Consider the following 21,375-nt stretch of genomic DNA (forward strand, 5'->3'; position numbering starts at 1 on the left):
GGAACAAATGAAGGAAAAATACAGACAACACATTGTGTAACACCCAGTTCCTTAACTGATCTTTCTACACATACAATTTAAATTTATAAAAAGGAACAACAGGTTCTTTTACATACGTTAAATTAAGAAGCAAAATGATCATGGCAACAAATTATGCCAACATGGCAATACAGTATAATCTCTGCTGTACTTTTAAAACAGAGCCTGGGTTAGTCATTTCTAGACAGCCATTCATAAAGCGTACTTATAACTAACTCTTAAAACAGGTCATCTTATTTGTTCAGAAGTAAAACTTAAGATTTTTATTTGTTTTCCAAGGTCTAAACCAGCAGTATGTGATGGGCAGCTTTATGGTTGGGAGGCAAAGCAAAAGAATAGATCTCTTCTGCAGAATGTTGTGTGTCCACCTTACTATACCAAGATCACGGTGCTCTCTCTCAATGACACAGGGAAATGTCACATGTTAACTATCAAGTTAATTTGTTGCAGGGCAGGGAGAGAACAGCTTTTCCTGACAAGCAGTAACAAGCTATAAAAATAAGCAAAGATTGTTGAGAACCATATGGGCTGTATAAAAACCCAAATGGGGACAGCCCAGGTGGCTCAGTGGTTTAGCACTGCCTTCACCCCAGGGCATGATCCTGGGGACCCGGGATGTTGGGCTCCCTGTATGGAGCCTGCTTCTCCCTCTGCCTGTGTCTCTGCCTCTCTCTCTCATGAATGAATAAGTAAAATCTTAAAAAAAAAATTAGTGCTCGCTTCAGCAGCACATATACTAAAATTGGAACGATACAGAGAAGATGAGCATGGCCCCTGCGCAAGGATGACATGCAAATTCGTGAAGCATTCCATATTTTTTCTGCTGTTTGAGACAGAGGAAAAGAAAATGATTTGTGTAGGTTACTTAATGGTAAGGACCATAATAAAGGTCTCTGATAATTTCAAAAATAAAAAATAAAAATTATATTAAAAAAAATTTAATGGGCCTCTGAACCCATAATATGAGACCTGAGCTATGTGGCCTGAATCTCTGTACACTTCACTGGGACTTCTTATAATTTTCACTACTGCTATAGTGGATGCCAGAAAACAACACCTCTTGATTTTGTCCTCATACTTGAAAGATATTTCCACTGGGTACAGAATTCTAAGTTGACAGTTGTTTTCTTGAACCACACTGAGGATATGGTTTTCTGGCTTCCATGTTTGGTGATGGGAAGTCAGGTGTCAAGTTTAATAGCAACTCCTTTTGTGTTAAAAGAGAGATCTTTTCTTTTGATCTATTTTTAAGATACTCTCTTTGCCATTAGTTTTCTAGAGTAGTGGATTTCTTTCTTTTCTTTTCTTTGTAATCTTTCTTAGGGTTTCTGATACTCCTAAATCTGTGGATTCAGGCAATATTATTTTTTTTAAGAGAGAGAGTGCATGCATATATGAGTGGGGAGAGGAGCAGAGAAATAAAGAGAGGAGAGAAACCTAAGCAGACTTTCTGCCAAGTGTGGAGCCTGATGTGGGGCCCAATCTTACAACCCGGAGATCATGACCTGAGCCAAAATCAAGAGTTGGACGCTCAACCAACTGAGCCACCCAAGAGCCCCTGGGAAATACTCTAAAAAAATTAAAAAATAAAACTTACAATATTGCCTCTGTCCCATTCTCCATCTCTTCTATTTCTGAAATTCCAATTGCATGTGTGTTAGACCTCATTCTATTCTCCTTGTCTCTTCATTGCTTTTTCGTATTTTCCACCTGTCTCTCTGTGCTGCCATCCTTAATTTTCCTTTCACTTAGATTTTGGCCTGAAAATTGCATGCACTCTTGTCATCTCTTCAATGCTTTTGAGAAGATTGTAAAACTGTATTTTGTACAGCATTTCTGGTAGTTTTCATCAGAATGATTCGTTTGTACCCTTAGTCCATCACAGTCCCAGAGGCTAATGTCTGTTTGGAATTTATGATTAAATCTATAGTTACATGTTGGAAAATTTGTCCCATTAAATGGGTCTAGGTGATCTGTGGGGAACCCAAAATGTGTAAATATTTTTTACCATATGCATGTGTTTATTTTTTGACTCTGTTATATTTCATTGATCTGTGTGCCTTTTTTTTTATGCCAGTACTGTACTGTTTTGATAACTATAGGCACCTGGGTGGCTTAGTTGGTTAAGCATCTGTCTTCAGCTCAGGTCATGATCCTGGAGTCCTGGGATTAAACCCCACATTAGGGGTTCCTGCTCAGGGAGAAGTCTGCTTCTCCCATTCCCTCTGCCTCTTCTCTCCCCACCCCATCATGCCTTCAGTCTCTCTCTCTCTCAAATAAATAAATAAAATCTTTTTAAAAAAACTGTAGCTCTATAGTAGAGTTTAAGATCAGGGAGTATGATGCCTCCAGCTTTGTTCTTCTTTATTAAGGTTGCTTAATCTATTTTGGATTTTTTATGGTTCCACACAAATATTAGGATTGTTTTTTTGTATACCTTTGAAAAATGCCATTGAAATTTTGATAGCAATTGCATTGAATCTACAGATGGTTTGGGGTAGTGTTGATATTTAATGATAGTAATTCTTCCAATTGATGAACGTGGAATATCTTTCCAATTATTTGCATCTTCCTCAATTTATTTTATCAATGTCTTATAGCTCTCAGCAAACAGATCTCTCACCTCCTTGGTTAATTAATTCCTAAATGTTTCATTGTCTTGGATGCTATTGCAAACAAAATTGTTTTCTTTATTTTTCTATTAAATATTTTGCTGTTAGTATATAGAAAATAGAAATGCAACTGATTTCTTTATGTTGATCTTCTAGCCTACAACTTTACCAATTTCTTTTATTCTAACAGTTTGTGTGTGTGTATGTTTAAAATTATCACTCTATAAGATTATATCATCTGCAAGCATAAGTAGTTTTACTTCTTCCCCTCCAATTTGGATGTATCATTATTTCTTCATGCCTAATTTGGATTAGGCTAGGACTTCTGGATTTGACTTTGATGTTAGCTATGGGCTTGTCATTATAAACCTTTATTATTTTGTATTACAGTCCTCTATACCTAATGTGTTGAAAATTTTTTTATCATGAAGTGATTGCTGAATTTTGTCAAGTACTTTTCTGCATCTCCTGAGAGGATAATATTATTTTTATCCTTTATTCTATTAATGTGGGGTATCATATTCATTGATTTGCGTATGTTAAGCTACCTTTATATCCCAAAGATAGATACCAGTTGGTCATGCTGTGATATTTAAACTGGAGTCAAATGTTTGCTAGAATTTGGTTCAAAATATTCGTGTCTGTATTCATCAGGGATATTGGCCTATAGTTTTCTTTAGTCTTTAATCTGGATTTTGTAATCCAGGGTAATGCTGGCTTCATAAAATGAATTTGGGAATGTTCTGTCCTTTTTAACTTTCTGGAAGAGTTTAAAAAGGATTACATTAATTCTTCTTTAAAATTTAGTAGAATTCACTGGTCCTAGGTTTTTCTTTGTTGAAAAATGCTTGACTATTAATCCAAACTCCTTACTCATTGTTCATCTGTTTAGATTTTCTGTCTTCCTGATTCAGTCTTGTTAGGTTGTATGTGTCTAGGAATTTTTCCATTTCTGCTAAGTTATCCAACCTCTGCTAGATGATTTTTTGTATTTTTGTGGTGTCAATTGTAATGTTTCTTCTTTCATTTACAATGTTGTTTTTTTGAGTCTTCTCTTTTTTTTTTTTTTTCTTGGCTAGTCCAGCTAAAGTTATGTCAGTTTTGTTTATCTTTTCTAAAAGTAGCTTTTAGTTTCATTGATTTTTTTTTCTATTTTCTAATTTCTATTTCATTTATTTGTGCTATAATCTTTATTACTTACTCCCTCCTGCTAACTTTGGGTTTACTTTGCATTTTTTCTTCCAGTTCCTTGAAGTATAAAATTATGTTATTTATTTTAAATTTTTCTTTTTTCTTAATTTAGGCATTTATCACTACAGATATTCCTATTAGAACTGCTTTTGGCTATATCCTGTAAGTTTTGGTATGCTGTATTTTTATTTTCCTTTGTCTGAGGATACTCTCGGATTTCCCTTTGATGTCTTCTTTGACCCACTGGTTATTTAGTAGTGTGTGGTTTAATTTCCATGTATTTGTGGACTTTTTAGTTTTCCTCCTGCTACTAATTCCTAGTTTCATACCAATGTAGTTGGAAAAAATATTGGATATTTCAATCTTCTTAAATTTGTTTAGGGTTTCTTTGTGGCCCAACATATGATCTATGCTGGCCAATATTTCATGTGTGCTTTAGAAGAATATGTATTCCGGTACTATTGGATGGAATGTTCCATATGTCTGTTAGGTTGGAACTATAATATTGGATCTATAATATTACTGGGTCTATAATATTATTCGGGACCACTATTTCCTGAATGATTTTCTGTCTGAATCATCTATTCAATCTTGACAGTAGACCATCAAAGTTCCCTACTATTAATGTATTGCTGTTTATTTTTCCTTTCATTGTTTTTAATATTTGCTTTAAATAGATGCTCTAGTGTTAGGTGAATATATATTTACAATTATTATTATCTTCTTGATGAATTCACCCCTTTACCTCTACATAGTGGCCTTGTCTCATGATCAGTTTTTTTTTTAAGATTTTATTTATTTGTTTGAGAGAGAGCATGCAAATAAACAAGCTGGAGGAGGGGCAGAGGAAGAGGAAGAAGCAGACTCCCCACTGAGCAGGGAGCCCTATGTGGGACTCGTTCCCAGGACCCCAAGATCATGACCTGAGCCAAAGGCAGACACTTAACCAACCGAGCCACCCAGGTGCCCCACTTGTGATCAATTTTGACTAAAAGTTTACTTAGTCTGATATAACTATTCCTGCTTTCTGTTGGTTACCATTTTCATGGAAGACCTTTTACCCATCTCTTCACTTTCAACTTATACATGTCATAAAAACAAGCATGACTCTCCTGTAGGCAGCATATTGTTGGATCTTGTTTTTGTTGTTGTTGTTGTTGTTTTTAATCCTTAGCTATTCTCTTTTGATTGGAGAATTTAATTTATTTAACTTAAAGTAATTATTGATGGAAAAGAACATACTATTGTCATTTTGCTCATTGTTTTCTGATTATTTTTTAGTCTCTTTCGCTCTTACTATCTTCTTTTGTGATATATTTTCTACAGAGGTATGCTTTATTTTTCTTTATCTTTTTTTGATCTAGTATAGAATTATTCTTTGTGGTTACCATGAGACTTACATAAACATTTTATAGATGTAACAATATAACTGATAGCAACTTACCTTCAGTTGCATCCAAAAACACTATACTTTTACTGTTCCTCCTTTCAACATGTTATGCCGTTATTGCTACACTTCACATCTTTTTATAGTGTGCACTCGATATCAAATTAATGTAGCTATAGTTATTGTTAATACTATTTTTTTAACTTTTGTACTAGAGATAAAGTGATTTACACACCACTGTTACAGTATTAGAATGTTCTGAATTTGACTATATACTTACCTCTACCAGTGAATTTTTTACTTTTATATGCTTTCATGTTGTTATTAGTGTCCTTGCATTCCTTTTGTGTGTGTGTGTGTGTGTTATTAGTGTCCTTGCATTTCCTTTTGTGTGTGTGTGTGTGTGTGTGTTATTAGTGTCCTTGCATTTCTTTTTTGTGTGTGTGTGTGTGTGTGTGTCCTTTCATTTCATCCTGAAGTACTCCCTTTAGCATTTCTTGTAAAGAAGGTCTCATGGTGATGAACTCCCTTAGCTTTGGCTTGCCTATTTCTCCTTTATTTCTCAGGGCTGGTTTTTCTGGGTGCAGTATTCCTGGTTGGCACAGGTTTTTTACTTTCTTTCAGAACTTTGAATATATCATCCCACTCCCTCCTGGCCTGCAGAGTTTCACAGAGAAATCCACTGATAGCCTTACTGGGAGCAGGGATTCCCTTGTATATGAGGAGTTGTTTTTCTCTTGCTCCTTTCATAATTCTTGCTTGTCTTTGATGTTTAACATTATGATTATAATGGGTCTCATAGTAATCTTTGCGATGATCACGTTTAGGGTCCTTTGAAATTCTTGTACTTGAATGTCCACACCTCTCCCAAGATTTGGGAAGTTTTCAGTTGCTGTTTCTTTAAATAAACCTTCTGCTCTTTTTTCTCTCTCTACTTCTTCTGGGACCCCCATGATATACATGTTTATTTGCTTAAAGTGTACCTATAATTTATGTAGGTCTTCTTTACTTTTTTTTTTCATTCTTTTTTCTTTACATTCCTCTAACTGGTTATTTTCAGATGATCAGTATTTGAGTTCACTGCTTCTTTCTTCTCTGTGATTATCTGTGGTTGAAGCTCTTTACTTAACTTTTCAGCTCTGTCATTTTATCCTTTAGCCCTAGGATTTCTGTTTGGGTCTTTTGTACGGCTTCTATTTTCTTTATTAAACTTCTCATTTTTATCATGCATTGTTTCTCTGATTTTGTTTTGTTGTCCGTCTTTGTTCTCTTGGGTTTCATTTGGTTTTGTTAAGATAATTATTTTGAATTGTCAGGTAAACCGTAGGTCTCTGCTTCTTTGGGGTCCGTTACTGAAGCTTTATTACTTTTACTTGGTGGTATTATATTTGATGATTCTTTGGGATCCATGTAGCCTTGCATTACTCTCTGTGCCTTTGAAGGAACAAAAATCTCTTCCAATCTTTATAGACTAGTTTCATCAGATAAAGACTTTCTCCTGTCTGTTCCCTGAACTGATAGTATCACCTCTGGAATCTTAGTTGTGCTGGGTTGGAGCTACTTATAATACTGTTGCTTGGTCTATGTTGGAATCCACAATTGGCCAGCTTGTTACCAGGGGCTCAACTGGGCATGGATCCTATCTAGTTCCTGGATGGATCTAGTTCCAGTACTTTGTTCCATTGGTGGCTCTAGGACAAGAATTTCCACGGTAGGGTCCTCAGTCAACCTATTACTATGTCCATGGTGGCTATGGATCCCACCAGTTTCCTGGGAATGCTGCTGACTGTCACTGCATAGGTTCCTGGGTTAGCAAAATGGCCTTGGACTATGGGTATAAAGGGCTGGAACAAAGCTCTTGGGCTATTTCAGATTCCATGGCCATGATTCATGTCTGTAGACCTAATTCTGTTGCAAAGGCAACAAAAATAAAAATAAACAAGTGGGACTACATCAAACTAAAAAGCTTCTGCACTGCAAAGGAAACCATTAATAAAAAGAAAGGCAACCTTCCAAATGGGAGAAAATCTTTGCAAATCACGTATCTCATAAGAGGTTAATATCTAAAATACACAAGGAATTCATACAACTCAATAGCAAAAAAAAAAAAAATCTGAAAAAAAATCTGATTTTTAAAAAGGCAGAAAATCTAAATAGATGTTTTTCCCAAATAAGACATATATATGGCCAATGAGTACATGAAAATATGTTCAATATCACTAATCATCAGGGGAATGCTAACCAAACCACAATGAGACATTCCTGCTGGAATGGCTAATATCAAGAAACTAAGAGATGACAAGTGTTGATGAGGATATGGAGCAAAGGGAACTCTTGTGCACTATTAATGGGAATACAAATTGGTGCAGTCACTGTGGAGAACAGTATGGATGTTCCTCAAAAAATTAAAAATAGAACTACAATATGATTCAGCAATTACCCTCTGAGGTATTTATCTGAAAAAAATAAAAATGATACATGCAGCCCCATGTTTATTGCAACATTATTTACATTAGCCACAATATGGAAGCAATCTAAGTGTCCATCAATGGGTGAATGGATGAAGAAAAGTGTGTGTGTGTGTGTGTGTGTGTGTATGCACACAATGAAATATTATTCAGCCATAAAAAGGAAGAAAATCTTGCCATTTGTGGTAACATTTGGGTGGGTCTTGAGGACATTATACTGAACAAGTCAAACAAGGAAAGATAAATACCCTATGATCTCACTTCTACGTGGAATCTAAGAAAAAAATACTAAGCTCATAAACACAGAGAACAGATTGATAGTCACTAGAGGCAGGGGGTGGAGTGTGGGAGAAATGGATGTATAACTATGTGGTGACAGATGTTAACTAGATTTATTGTGGTGATCATTTTACTATATTTATAAATATTGAATCATTATGTTGTACACCTGAAACTAATATAATGTTATATCTCAATTTTCCAAAAGGATAATAGGAAATATAACTGAGTTTAACCAGATAAAATACATTGTAAAATAAAAAAATACTAGAAAAAAGTGACAGATATTACACTATAAAATTTTACTCAGAACAAGATAAAGAACTACATATAAAAAAAAAGAACAGTTGTTTAGTGGGAAATTTTCAAAACCTATCAAGGAAAACTTTAAAACATTCCTAAAGTGCACAAGAACAAAAGATTAGAAACAGGGAGGTTCCAACAGTAAGAGGACAGGCAAACACACTATGGCAAAGCCACACAACAGGGTTCTATACAGCTAAACAGAAAGGACTGTAGAGGCTCTCTAAGTACAAAAACAAAAGAAAACAAAAATCTACAAGTTGTATAGGAAGTGAAGAAAGCAAAGTATTTAACAGTGCCTTTATTATGCTACATTTTTATGAGACAAAGCAGAGAAATAAGAATGTTCATACTTGCTTATATTGCAAAAACAAACACTAGGATGATAAACAAAAAATTAATGTAAATAGTTACACTATCGGGAACAAACTAGTTGGAGTGGATGGAAAAAGGGTAAGAGTAAACATCTAGTGCATACTTTTTTATGTTGTTTTGATTTGATTGAACCATGAAACTATATTACCTATTCAAATAAAATAAAACTTATCCAAAATGTTCAAGTGGAAACATTTCTCTAGATGCATATATTTTTCAGATTCTACTAAAAGTTTTACTAGCACCAATTCACAAAAGGCGCCAATTTTTACAATTGTAGCTAACATAACACAATTACAATGCATTTCAGCTGAAATCCCACAGTATGTTACATTTGCATAAAGCAATTACTCCTTTCTCTATGGAGAAAAACAACAAATCACATTTTTAATATTAAAGTAAAACATTAAATTTCCCATTCTCATTATGTAATTGTTTTTTTAACCACTTTTGGAAGTTTAAAGGGATATTATATAAACATCTCTCTATTAAAAAAAAATTAGAACAAGATTCTAAAAGTCACAGAAGTCCTTAAAACAAACCAACAAAAAAACACTTCCACATTGTTGCTGTATCTAGGACTAAGGCCCTTATTCCTAGGCTTCTATTCTCTTAGTAACAAGTTAATTCATAAGTTCAAGTTTAATTCAAGTAGTTTAATTCATAAGTTTCAAGCAGTTTAATTCATAAGTTCTAGTTTAAAAAAAATAAATTCCCACATTTTTCCTGTCCATGAAAGCACATATATTTTAAGATAATATTTAAACAGAGCACCTGGGTGGCTTAGTTATTTAAGAGTCTGCCTTCTGCTCAGGTCTTGATCCCAGGGTCCTGGGATCCAGTCTCACATTGGGCGACCTGCTTAGCAGGGAATCTGTTTTTCCTCTGCTCTCTCCTCTGCTCTCTCCCCTCAACTCATGCTTACTCTCTCACTAAATTAAATAAATAAAATCTTTAAAAAAGAAAATATTTGAATAGAAGCACTTATAACTTTATCAATGGCAGCTTCATATTATCAATCAAGTATTTTTTAATTGTTTAGCTGGAAAGAATGTTCCCAGTTGTCAGTCATCCTTGAGACTTTGCCATCACGAAACACCATTTTTATTCAGTACTCAAAAAAAAAAAAAAAATCTGTGTTTATTTTGCTGAATAATTGGGGAATTTGCTATGATCCAATATGTTCTGTTAGTGATCAGTCATAGGAAATTGTGAGACCTAACAGTTATATGTGACTCTTGCAGAGCTTGCAGGGCCTATATGTGACCATACTGCTGGGTGTGCAGCATCTTGCCTGACATTGTTCCACCTGTATTTTTATCAAGAGGGCTCATCCAACCCATGGAATTGTTCCAAAATGGAATATTTATAGTATGGCCATGAAGAGAAGACTCACCACAACCAAGGAGGCCATACACACAGACCCATCACTAACTTGTGATGTGCCTCTGCTGGGGTTAGGGAACTGATTACAAGACTCTTTACTGGGGGTATTGGGCACAGATGATGCAGATGAATGAGAGCTCAGAAACGTGAGGTGAGAAATGAGAGATGAGGAATGCGGCAAAACGGCAGGAGGAAATGTCCTTCTAGTGGCCATAGCCAACAACTACAGGAAGCAAAGTAAAGACAGTTAATAATTCTATGGGAATATGGAAATTCAGCATTTTCCAGTCTGTCTCAAGTCCTGAGGTCATTTGACCTGCATCTCCAAAGGGTTGTCTGACTTCTTTACCAGCCTCACATAACCTTTACTCAGTGGATGCTACCAGGTAACCCCTTTACTCTCTAGAGTAGGGCTCAGCAAACGCCTTTTCCAAAGAATCAGATAGTAAATATTTTAGGCTTTGTGGGTCCTACTATCTCTGTTGCAACTTCTCAACTCTGCCAAAGACAGTACAAAAAGAATGAACATGGCTATGTTCCAATGAAACCTTATGGACAATAAAATTTGAATTTCATATAGTTTTCACATTTAATGAAATAGCTCTCTTTTTTTTTTCTTTTAACCATTTATTTTTTTTTTCTTTTAACCATTTAAAATGTAAAAGCCATTCTTAGTTTGTAGGCCATATAAAAACAGGTGGCAGGCCAGATTTGACCTGCAGGCCATAGTTTGCCAACTGCTGTTAGCGGAAAAGAACTAGAATATAAGTTGGACCCATCCTGGGCTATGCTCTTACAGTGTCATGTGGGCTGAGCTCTCTGTCTGCAGAACCACATGTTAATTATGATAATTGGTAAGGCCTCAGACCATTTAAGGTCTTCATTGAAAAGTCTACCTAATTCTTGCTTAGTGTCATAATTTTTGCTCTCTGTCTTGCCCAAAGCAACTCAAGCGTATGGATTTTGTGGTTAGAATTTAATGTTTAAAGCTTTACATAAAAATTGGGAAACTTATCTCATAAAATTAGAAACTTAATCTTGGTTGATGTTGAGGAATGTGTTTTTAGAGCAATGTCTTGGCAAAGTAATAATGTCTGCTTTCCTCTAGGGCAATGGTTGTTAAAGTGTGGTCACCAGATCGACAGCATCAGCATCTGGAAATAGAAATGTAGATCCTTAGGCCCCACTTTAGACCTAGTAAAGGAGAAATTGAAGATGTGGCCCAGAAATTTGTGTCTTAACAACCCCTCAAATAGTCCTCATATATAATAACGTTTGGAAACTACTCTTCTAGGGAAAATCTTTAGACCCTCCAGAAAATAAGCATATTATAGCTAAGACTTGAGGTTACCACTTTATAAGAGAAGGTTGATGTGTTTAATTTGCTGGTGAGTGTAAAGGCACCCAATTCCTGGTCACGTCCAAGATAGTACTGGACCAACTTCCCTCCCTGCATTACAAGCAGAGAGCACACCTAGGACAAGGTGCTATACTTCACATGATAATTCAGGCACATGAGTGGTCCTGATTTGTTCTTTTCCTTCTCTTTCCCAGGTGTCCCCTCCAACTGATAATATTGACTAATAGAAGGGACATGGATGTCTGGGATGACTGTATGCATGTAAACAGGTTATAAACAGAGTAAAGGAGACAAACTGCTTTCTCACTGATAGACTTTTTCTAATCAGGGACCCCATTCTTCAAGTCATCTAGTTGCTTTAGGATTGGTAAGTGACAAGAGGAAATAGATAGTCCTTAAGAAAAGCAGCTTTTGGGATCCCTGGGTGGCTCAGCGATTTAGCACCTGCCTTCAGCTCAGGGCGTGATCCTGGAGTCCCAGGATCAAATCCCGCATCAGGTTCCTTGCATGAAGCCTGCTTCTCCCTCTGCCTATGTCTGCCTCTCTCTCTCTCTCTTTCTCTGTGTGTGTGTGTGTCATGAATAAATAAATAAAATCTTAAAAAAAAAGAAAAGCAGCTTTTGTGGCTACAACAGCCTAAGCAATTTCCTGACTAACCTCATCTGTGTAATTAATGTGAGATCATGGTAGAAGTCATGGTCATGGTAGAAGTGCCAAAAGGCATTGGGAACGAGAGGAAAAATAATGCATCGACCAGGTGAAACAACAGAGACCTTAGTTGGGTTCCTGAGTTACGAATTATGGGATGAATAGAGCTGACATATGCATTAAGGTGGTATAGGTTCAGGATCCCTGGGTGGCGCAGTGGTTTGGCGCCTGCCTTTGGCCCAGGGCACGATCCTGGAGACCTGGGATCGAATCCCACGTCGGGCTCCCGGTGCATGGAGCCTGCTTCTCCCTCTGCCTATGTCTCTGCCTCTCTCTCTCTCTGTGTGACTATCATAAATAAATTTTTTAAAATTTTTTTTTAAAAAAGGTGGTATAGGTTCTCAACAGAGCAGTAAACTCATCTGCTCATTTTGAACCCAGGTTTATAGTTGCCCACAAAGAGATGGGACTTCTACAAGGGTCAAATCCAAGCTGGACAGTGCTTGTTGTCTTAGTCATTGTTAGTTTTTGATGGAAGTTTATCCAGATAGGAAGATCTGTCCATATATGTCATGTTCAAAGTGCAGAACACTGCTATTTTAATTTACAAGATAAGTCTCAATTCAATATATATACAAATCAAGGAGAAAGGAATGTTCTTTCATGAAAGGTTCAGGAATCGTTTGAAGTCATCTAGTGAGATGATGGCTGACTGCTTTTCTTTGGTTTTTATAGCAATAATCACCTCACCAGAGAGTGGACAGCATATCCAAATGACAACATTTTCTTATCTTACAGGATAAGAAAACTGTATTTCTGTCTGTGATGGGATGTAGGATTTGGCAGGTGAAAGGAGAACTTTTCCTAGGCTTGGTTAAAGCAAGCTGGAAGGATGTCCTATGTCCTGTTTTAATATAGGGCCAACATGTGGGAGTTATAGAAGTCTCCTAGGACACTGGTTTTTCCAAAGCCCTGATTTTTAAAATAGCAGCAATTTATTGGATGGGGTTTAAAGAGGAGTTACTTTTATAGTGTGAGGTTATGACCCATTGCTTTGTAAGCTTTCGACTTAGAGGAACTTGAAATTTAGCTTCCTCCCTTTCGTTAGGTTTTAAATCTTATTGTACCCATGGATGGCTGCTCAAATGAATTCAATACTCACTCTTGGCTTCTCATGAAGGGCTACATTTTGGATTCTTTCAGAAACCTTGGGAAATTGTCCATAGACAGAACTTTGGAGAATCTCCCCCAAAGGGCCTTCAATATTCTCTATCATGAAAAATTACCTATACAATTTCTATTTAAGCAACCCAAAGATACAAATATAGTGATCTGAAGTGGCACCTGCACCCCAATGTTTATAGCAACAATGTCCACAATAGCCAAACTATGAAAAGAGCCCAGATGAATGGAAAAAGAAGATATTATATAGATATAGATATAGATATACAGATATCATACACCCAGTGGAATATTACTCAGCCAACAACAAAAAAAATGAAATCTTACCATTTGCAATGATGTGGATAGAACTAGAGGATATTATGATCAGCAAAATAAGTCAATCAGAAAAAGACAATTATCATATATCTCATATGTGGAATTTAAGAAACAAAACAGAGGATCATAGGGGAAGAGAAGAAAAAATAAAACAAGATGAAACCATAGAGGGAGACTAGGAAACCATAAGAGATTCTCAATCATAGGAAACAAACTGAAGGTCACTGGAAGGGAGAGGAGTGGAGGATGGGGTAACTGCTTGATGGGCATTAAGGAGGGCACGTGATGTAATGAACACTGGGTATTAGATAGGACTGATGAATCACTGACCTCTACCTCTGAAACCAATAATACTTTATATGTTAATGAATTAAATTAAATTTAAAAATTTAATTTAAAAAATTTCTATTCAAACATAAGATTGAGATAGGCAGTTCCCATCCATAATGTTTGCCAGAGCCTGGGGAAAAAGTACAAATGGATATCCACACACCATTTCCATCAATATTCGAAAGTTATAAATCAAAGTAGCAAATTATTTAAATAAAAGACGTTCTATAATCCTACTTAGAAAAAAAGATACTCTCATAATGACCTAGAAGTGTGAATCAAGTTAAAATTCTCAGACTCCTCAAAATTCTTTATCAAACACGGGAATATGGAGAAAGTCAGGCTCAGGTCTGGCCTTCCTCTTCTCAGCCCTGCTCTGTTGCATAGTCCCAAGGACTGCTTCATACACAGAGATACCCCAGGCATCTGGCTAAGCTCCCACCTTATAACTGCAAAGAGCTCCCTTCTCCCCATGCACTTGCCATGGGCCTAGGCAAGTGAATACCAATGACACAACCAAGAGCAAACAGAAGAGAGGACAGTGCAGGTTCTGGAAGCCGGCTTAGGACCATTTGCGAAAGGAATTCTGGGGTCCTGGGCACCCAGAGCATGATCTAAAAGATGGTGGTGGTAGAGGTGGTCTGGGCTCCTGGAAGACAATTAGGGTGACCAAACTGGTTTGTCTAGATCTGCCTTGCTTTTAGCTCCACAAGTCCCATGTCCTGGGAAATACATCAGGATGCTAGAAGTCCCACTTTTTAGTCTTGTGACAGAAGATGAAAGGGAAAGTACAAAATCCATAGGACAGCCCTCGAAATAGAAGCTGAAAGTAACTTTGTTTTTGGTGTCAGATGAATATGGTGTAGATTATCTGTCTTCCATAATCACTGTTACTGGTCTTTCCCTTCCCCCAAAAGAGGAAAACTCTCCTAAAATTATTCTGACTTCTGTTTATACCTCACTAATTTCCGGATAATTATCTCTAATATAAAACCAGTGGGTATACTTTCCTTATGTCATGTATTAATTCTTTTCTATTCCAAGCTAGCCTATCACAGAGCTGAGGAATTCCAAAGCAATCTGAAAGTTCTTCCAACTGGGGGACCAGGATGTGGCTGGTTGGCCTCAGGAAGAATCAACTCTTACCCTTGCTGAGGCTCAAAGTTCCTGCCAGAAGGGTTTTAAGCTTCTCCTCTGTAAGATCTGCTACATCCAAAGTGCTTTCAAGCTTTGTGGTGAGTCTTTCCAGTTCTTTTCTAAGTTTTGGGAACGTTGCAACCATGGATGGCTATTCCTTTAGACTCAGCCCAGGAGACACAGAATCCTGAGGGACAGGATAATTGAAGGATTTTTTTTTTTACAAAGGGGTTCTTAGTGTTTATCTATAGAATTTTCTTTTTTTTTTTTTTTAAGATTTTATTCATTTATTCATGAGAGACACAGAGAGAGAGAGAGAGCCACAGACACAGGCAGAAGCAGGGTCCATACAGAGAGCCGGATGCGGGACTCGATCCCGGGTCTCCAGGATCATACCCTGGGCTGAAGGCGGCACCAAACTGCTGAGCCACACGGGCTGCCCTAGAATTTTCAATATCGAAATAATATTCATTCAGTGACAGCCTCCATATCTGTGTCATAGGCACCCAAGAAGGACTTTTAGTCATTTAGTGTGAAAAATAGAACTTCCTAGTATTTCTGAATGATCTATCCCAGCTGTTAACTCAGAAAAGGAATGGATGAGCCCTGGCACTGCCCCAGCCAATTGCCCTGACCCAGGGAATCCCAAGAGGTCTGGACAAATCGGAAGCACAGTACTTGGCTGGGGTTGCCAGCAGTGTTGCCAAGCAAATTTGGATAAACTCGTAGCAAAAGAAGCCAATAATTCAAGAGATGAGGGCTTGGAAAAGAGAAAGGGAGAAATTTATTTCAGACCTTGGCAGCAGGGGAAGGTGCCAGTAACCCACCTCTCTGCCTGCAAGATGGACACTAGAGGTTTCATAGAGAGGTTTGGGGCAAGGGTGGGCAGTGCACACAAGAGAGCAGGCCCAGAGCCTGTGGTCGTGAGTGGGGGTCGGTGTGCGTTCAGCTCACATTCGTAAGCAGGGAAGGGGACATGTAGGGTGTGGTGTTCTAGGCATTCCATTGCCCTCAGGGCCTTTCTGGCTTGGCAGTGGAATGTTTTGGTCATTGCAAAACACCTTCATCAATGACTCAAGAAAACACACTGAAAAATAAGAACAATGGGTTTTAATCAGAGCATGAGTTAAGCAATCTTGTCCATGCCTGGTTTTAACTATTGGGGTCTATAGTTAAGTAAGGGGGTTTGCCAACACTGGAGCAAAAAGCTCTGTATTTTTTATTCATTTTATCTAGGTAGTCTTCTCTAAGGGTCTTCTTCAGCTCTTATCAAGGTGCAGATGCCAGGAAACAGTCCCAGGGCCATACTCTGGTGGGGCTGTGAGAATAAGCACTCAGAAGGCTTTTCCAAGGTACCTGAGAAGGCTTTTTTTTTTTTTTTTTTGAGAGTTGAGTCAGGTTTTGCACACTTACTAGGGTATTTGTGTGGGAAACACTCAAAAATGTTGTATGTCACATAAGCCTCTCTTCCTGCTTCTGTCTTAACTCCATCTGCTCAAGATAAATATCCCACAGGTTTTCCCTGGTTACGGCCCGTCAAAAGGAAATTCAATAATTTCAAGTTCTCCCTTTCCATATTTTAACTAACTTTACAGACCAGGTAATCTAGTGGCTTAGCATGAAGCTAAGCCGTTAGCTTCATTAGCTGTTAGCTAATGGCTAAGCCGTTATGGGAATCTTTTTAGAATCCTTGGGCCTGGCAGTGCCTTTTCTATGGTCAATTGATTTAGACCAGGGGTGAAAATTGGACACTCAAATGTTTTACAAAGTTATTGGGGAGGAAAACTTTTTCTTTACCTTTCAAGGTATTTTTGGCTGGTCTAAGAATTAAATTCATACGAGACAGATTAACAGGAGAAAATAGAATATACTTATTCTACAAGAATATGAGGCCCACAGGCAGGCTGACAATTGAGGCTTCTGTGCCATCCAGATAAGGACAAGTGGGTAGGGAACTGGGACTTTAAAGATAAGGGAGACAAATCATAGGAAGATGCAAAAGAGTAAATGTTTAGTAAACAAATGTTCGCTGGGCCATCCAGAAACAATAGGACTTAGAGAGGAATTTTAACAAAGGCGCTTTGCAAAGTTCCTCCCTGCTTCCCTAGTTCATATTATAATGTAGTTCTCTAAGGTGATGGCTCCCTTCCTAGGGCGGGTCCTCTATCTAGATTCTTTCAGGCAATTAGGGGGAAGGTGAAAAATTCTTCATTTTGTTTGGTAAAAATAATCAGCCTAAAATAAGCCACAGGCCAAAGGAACACATTTTGTTTCCTTACAGATTCTTCCAGAAAAGAGATCTTAGGTAGAAATGGGCGACAAAGAATAGAAACCAGGACAGCCTCACTTTCTGACCAGAATTGAAATGACCAGCCTTCCAAACGGAACCTGTGCGGGTCCAGAGCGGGCCCCCAGACGGTGAGGGGAAGTCAAGAGCAGAAACTCAGAGCCCAGCAGTGGGAGGCTACAACGCCTGCCCTTGGTCCCTGTGATGCTGTCCTTTTCACTGGCCTCCAGGGCCACCAGACTGCAGACCATGCTGAGCACGTCAGATTGGTGGGGGGAAATTCCAGTGCCTCGTATTTTTTAGTAAATTCAGTCATTCACTAAAATCAGCAAGCAGGGCAAAGGAGGAAGCACATTCTTTCCCAAAAGCAAGCACTTCATTTCCCTGGTCTTAGTACTGCTTTAGAGTTGGGGGGGTGGGGGGTCAGCAAGCCTTTTTTTTTTTTTTTTCCTTTTTTTTAAGCCTTTTTTATAAAGGGCCAGAGGGTAAATATGTTTGGCTTTCAGGGCTATATGGTCTCCATCGTGGCTACTTGACTTTTCTCCTCCCTCTCCCTCTCCTTCCCTCTCCCCCTCCCCCCCACCTTCCTCCTCCTTCTCTTCTTTCCAAGTTTCTTGCTTTGTGTGTCTTTTTTCCTCCTTTACTCATTTGTTTTGTTTCTTAAATTCCACATATGAATGAAGTCATATGGTATTTGTCTTTCTCTGACTTATTTTGCTTAGCATAATGCTCTCTAGCTCCACACAAGGCATTACAAATGGCAAGATTGCATCCTTATTTCTGACTGAATAATATTCCTTTGTGTACATATACCACATTTTCTTTATCCACTCATCAATAATGGACACTTGGGCTACTTAGATATCTCAGCTAATGGAAATAAAGTTGCTATAAACACAGGAATGCATGTATCCCTTTGAATTGTTGTTTGTTTGTTTGTTTGTTTGTTTGTTTTGTATTCTCTGGGTAAATACCAGTAGTGTGATTGATGAATCATAGGGTAGTTCTATTTTTAACTTTTTGAGGAACCTCCATACTGTTTCCCAGAGTGGTTGCTCCAGTTTGCACTTCCAGACTAATGGTTCATTTTTATGTTACATGAATTTCAACTTAATAAAAAAAGAAGTTAAGGGATGCCTGGATGGCTCAGTGGTTGAGCGTCTGCCTTCAGCCCAGGGCCTGATCCTGGAGTCCTGGGATCAAGTCCTGAATCGGGCTCCCTGTATGGAGCCTGCTTCTCCCTCTGCCTAGGTCTCTGCCCGCCCCCCCCTCTGTCTCTCATGAATAAATATCGTAAAAAAAAAAAAAAAAAAAGGAAGTTAAGCCATTTTAGCTTATGTGCTATACAAAAACAGAGACTGGCCAGATTTTGCCTATGGGCTCTTGTCAATTCCTGCCTTAAAGATACAAACATTATTTTAGATACCTTTATGTGGAACTAGATTAATATTTAATATATTTTTTATTTAAGATCTACTAAATAAATTATGTGTGATAATCAATATTTCTTAGAGATAAAGTAACCAAGGTAATGCATACATTCATTAATGTCATAATGTCAAGATTAGGTCCCACAACCAGTCAATGACAATATCAGGATTTGAACCTTAGGTCTTTCTGCATAATTTTTATTTGTGAAAATTATAAAAGTTAGCATATGTTGAGTATTCAACATGTGCCAGACACTGCTCTAAATGCATTAGACCAGTGCTTCTTAACGAAAGAGACACTTTTGCCCTCTGGGGGACATTTGGCAATGTCTGGAAACGTTGGTTGTCACAGTGTGGAGAAAGGATACTTACTTGCATGAAGCAGGTAGAGGCCAGGGCACAAGTATCCTGCAATGTACAGAACAGCCCCTCACAGCAAGGAATCATCCAGCCCAAAATGTCAATCATGCTGAGGCGGGGAAACACTACCTTAGATGTATTATCTGAGTTAATTTTCAGAACAACCCTTAGAAGTAAGTTGTTATTATTATTCCTCATTTAACAGATGAAGAAACTGAGGTTTGGGGGAGTTAAGTAACCTGCCCAATGTCACCCTGCCAGCAAACTGAATTTAAACCCTAGCAAACTGGCTTCCCCATGCTATACTTGAGAGTCACTATTGAAGTTTGTTAACTATGCATTAATTGGTGGGATTATTTTATTCTTCCCTTAGACTGAAAGGGGCATGGACCATATTCTTATTCTCATTGTCTTATTATTGTATCCCCAGCACCTAGCTCAGGGCCTGCTCCACAGTAGATACTCAGTGAATGAATGAATGAGTGAATGAACGAATATATACGTTATACACAGGTGACATCAGAACCTCTACTTTTATCATCCCTGAAACTGTCCATTTCTCTTTCTTGATAGATAAGTAGGTACATAAAATGATAGAAAGAAAGAATGATAGAAAGATGGATAGATAAAATGATGGATAGATGATAGATAAATGATAGATAGATGATAGATAGATATCCACCACATAAGTAGATTCTTCACAGAACTGGAAATCATCCCCTTCCCCTCCAAATCTCTTTTCCCCTAGTTTTGGAGACAGCGTTTTTAAATCTTCCTGCACACATTTCTTCTCCTTAAACATTGGGCTGAATAATTAAACGCAAACATTTGCTTAGTCCTTTTGAACTCACAGAGGACTTTCTATCTATATTATCTTGTCTTCACAAGAACGCGGTAGCAGGTGTTCCGCTATGATTATACACCTCATCCCCATTTGGCACATGTGCAACGGGGACTCTGAGAGGGACAGTGACTTGCTGAAGGTCACACAGCCAGTACATGGTGGAGCTGGGGCTGACCACCATGTCTCCTTTTTCTCTTCACTTAGGCCTGCTGCTGCCTCCCATCAGCTAACTTTGCCTTGAGAATTCACGGTCTCCTTCTGCCCCTGGCTTGCCATATGCAGGATCCTCTGGGCTACAAAGCCATGGCAAGTGGTTATGACCCAAATGGCTCCAGGTGTTGTGTTTTCTGTGCATTATGCATGATGTCTCAGTTTGTTCTTCCCCCAGTCTTGCAGTTGGCATGCCCTCTTCCACAGCCTCCTCTGACACACACACACACACACACACACACACACACACACACACACACACACCCTGTACCAGCCAGGTTCTCTCTCCAGAGAAACAGAACCAGCAGGATGTGGATATAGGGAGAGGTTTATCGTGAGCAGCTGACTCATGTGATTACAGAGGCGGAGAAGTCCCACATCTGCCTTCTGCAGGCTGGAGGCCCAGGTGAGCCACTGGTGCCAGAGACTTGACAACCAGAGGGGCCAATGGCATAAACCACAGTCCAGGGGCAGGAGAAGTCGGATATCCCAGGATTAAGGGATAGCTGTCAGGCCAAGTATCAAGTAACAAGGGGCAAATCCTTCTTTCCTTGGCCTTTTGTTTTATTCATGCCCTCAAGGGATCAGGTGATGCCCCCCCCCCCCCCACACACACACACTGAGGAGGTCTGTGGACATTACTGAGTACCGGATTTGAATGCTAATCTCCTCTGGAAACACCCACATGGACACACCTAGAAATGTTTAATCAGGGCCTCCCTTAGCCCAGTCAAGGTAACACATAAAACTAACCGTCACATACCCCAGGCTCTTCTAAATGGATGCTCCTAACCTGCTTCAAGTTAGCAGCTATTTGGACAGATCGAAGTCATACCTGATAAAAATTAGCAGGTGTGAGGGAAGGCCTGAGAGGTGCTCTTTTGAGTAAGGAGTGAGAGCTTTTGTGCCTAGTTTTCAGTTAGTTGTCATGTATTTGAGTGTGCAGAAAAAAAGACCACAAACTCTGTAATTGGGACGCTGGGTCAGGAGCCCAACGCCACCAAGGATGGGGCTTGGTACAGCTTCCAGGGCTGGGCACCGGGACACAGGCAGCTAAACAATGTGTAGCCTGGAGTCTCTACAAAGGGTAGAATTAGCCTCAGAGGCGGGAAATGTTCAGATCAGCTCTTGAGTCAGAGTCAAAGATTTATTGAGGAAATGCTCCCTGCAGCCTGGGGAAGCTGTGGGAGCAGAGCTCCAGCCTAGTTGTTTCTCAAAAAACAAACAAA

General features: G+C 38.5%; 1 non-coding gene across 1 annotated transcript; it reads left to right on the forward strand.

Moving 5' to 3' along the window:
• Positions 1 to 751: 751 nt before the first annotated feature.
• LOC140612176 (U6 spliceosomal RNA) lies at positions 752 to 858 on the forward strand. Its single transcript, XR_012013482.1, has one exon. It is a non-coding gene; the product is annotated as a U6 spliceosomal RNA (small nuclear RNA).
• The last annotated feature ends 20,517 nt before the right edge of the window (positions 859 to 21,375 follow it).

This window comes from Canis lupus, chromosome 20 (genome assembly GCF_048164855.1).
Source record: "Canis lupus baileyi chromosome 20, mCanLup2.hap1, whole genome shotgun sequence".
NCBI classification, from domain to species: Eukaryota; Metazoa; Chordata; class Mammalia; order Carnivora; family Canidae; genus Canis; species Canis lupus.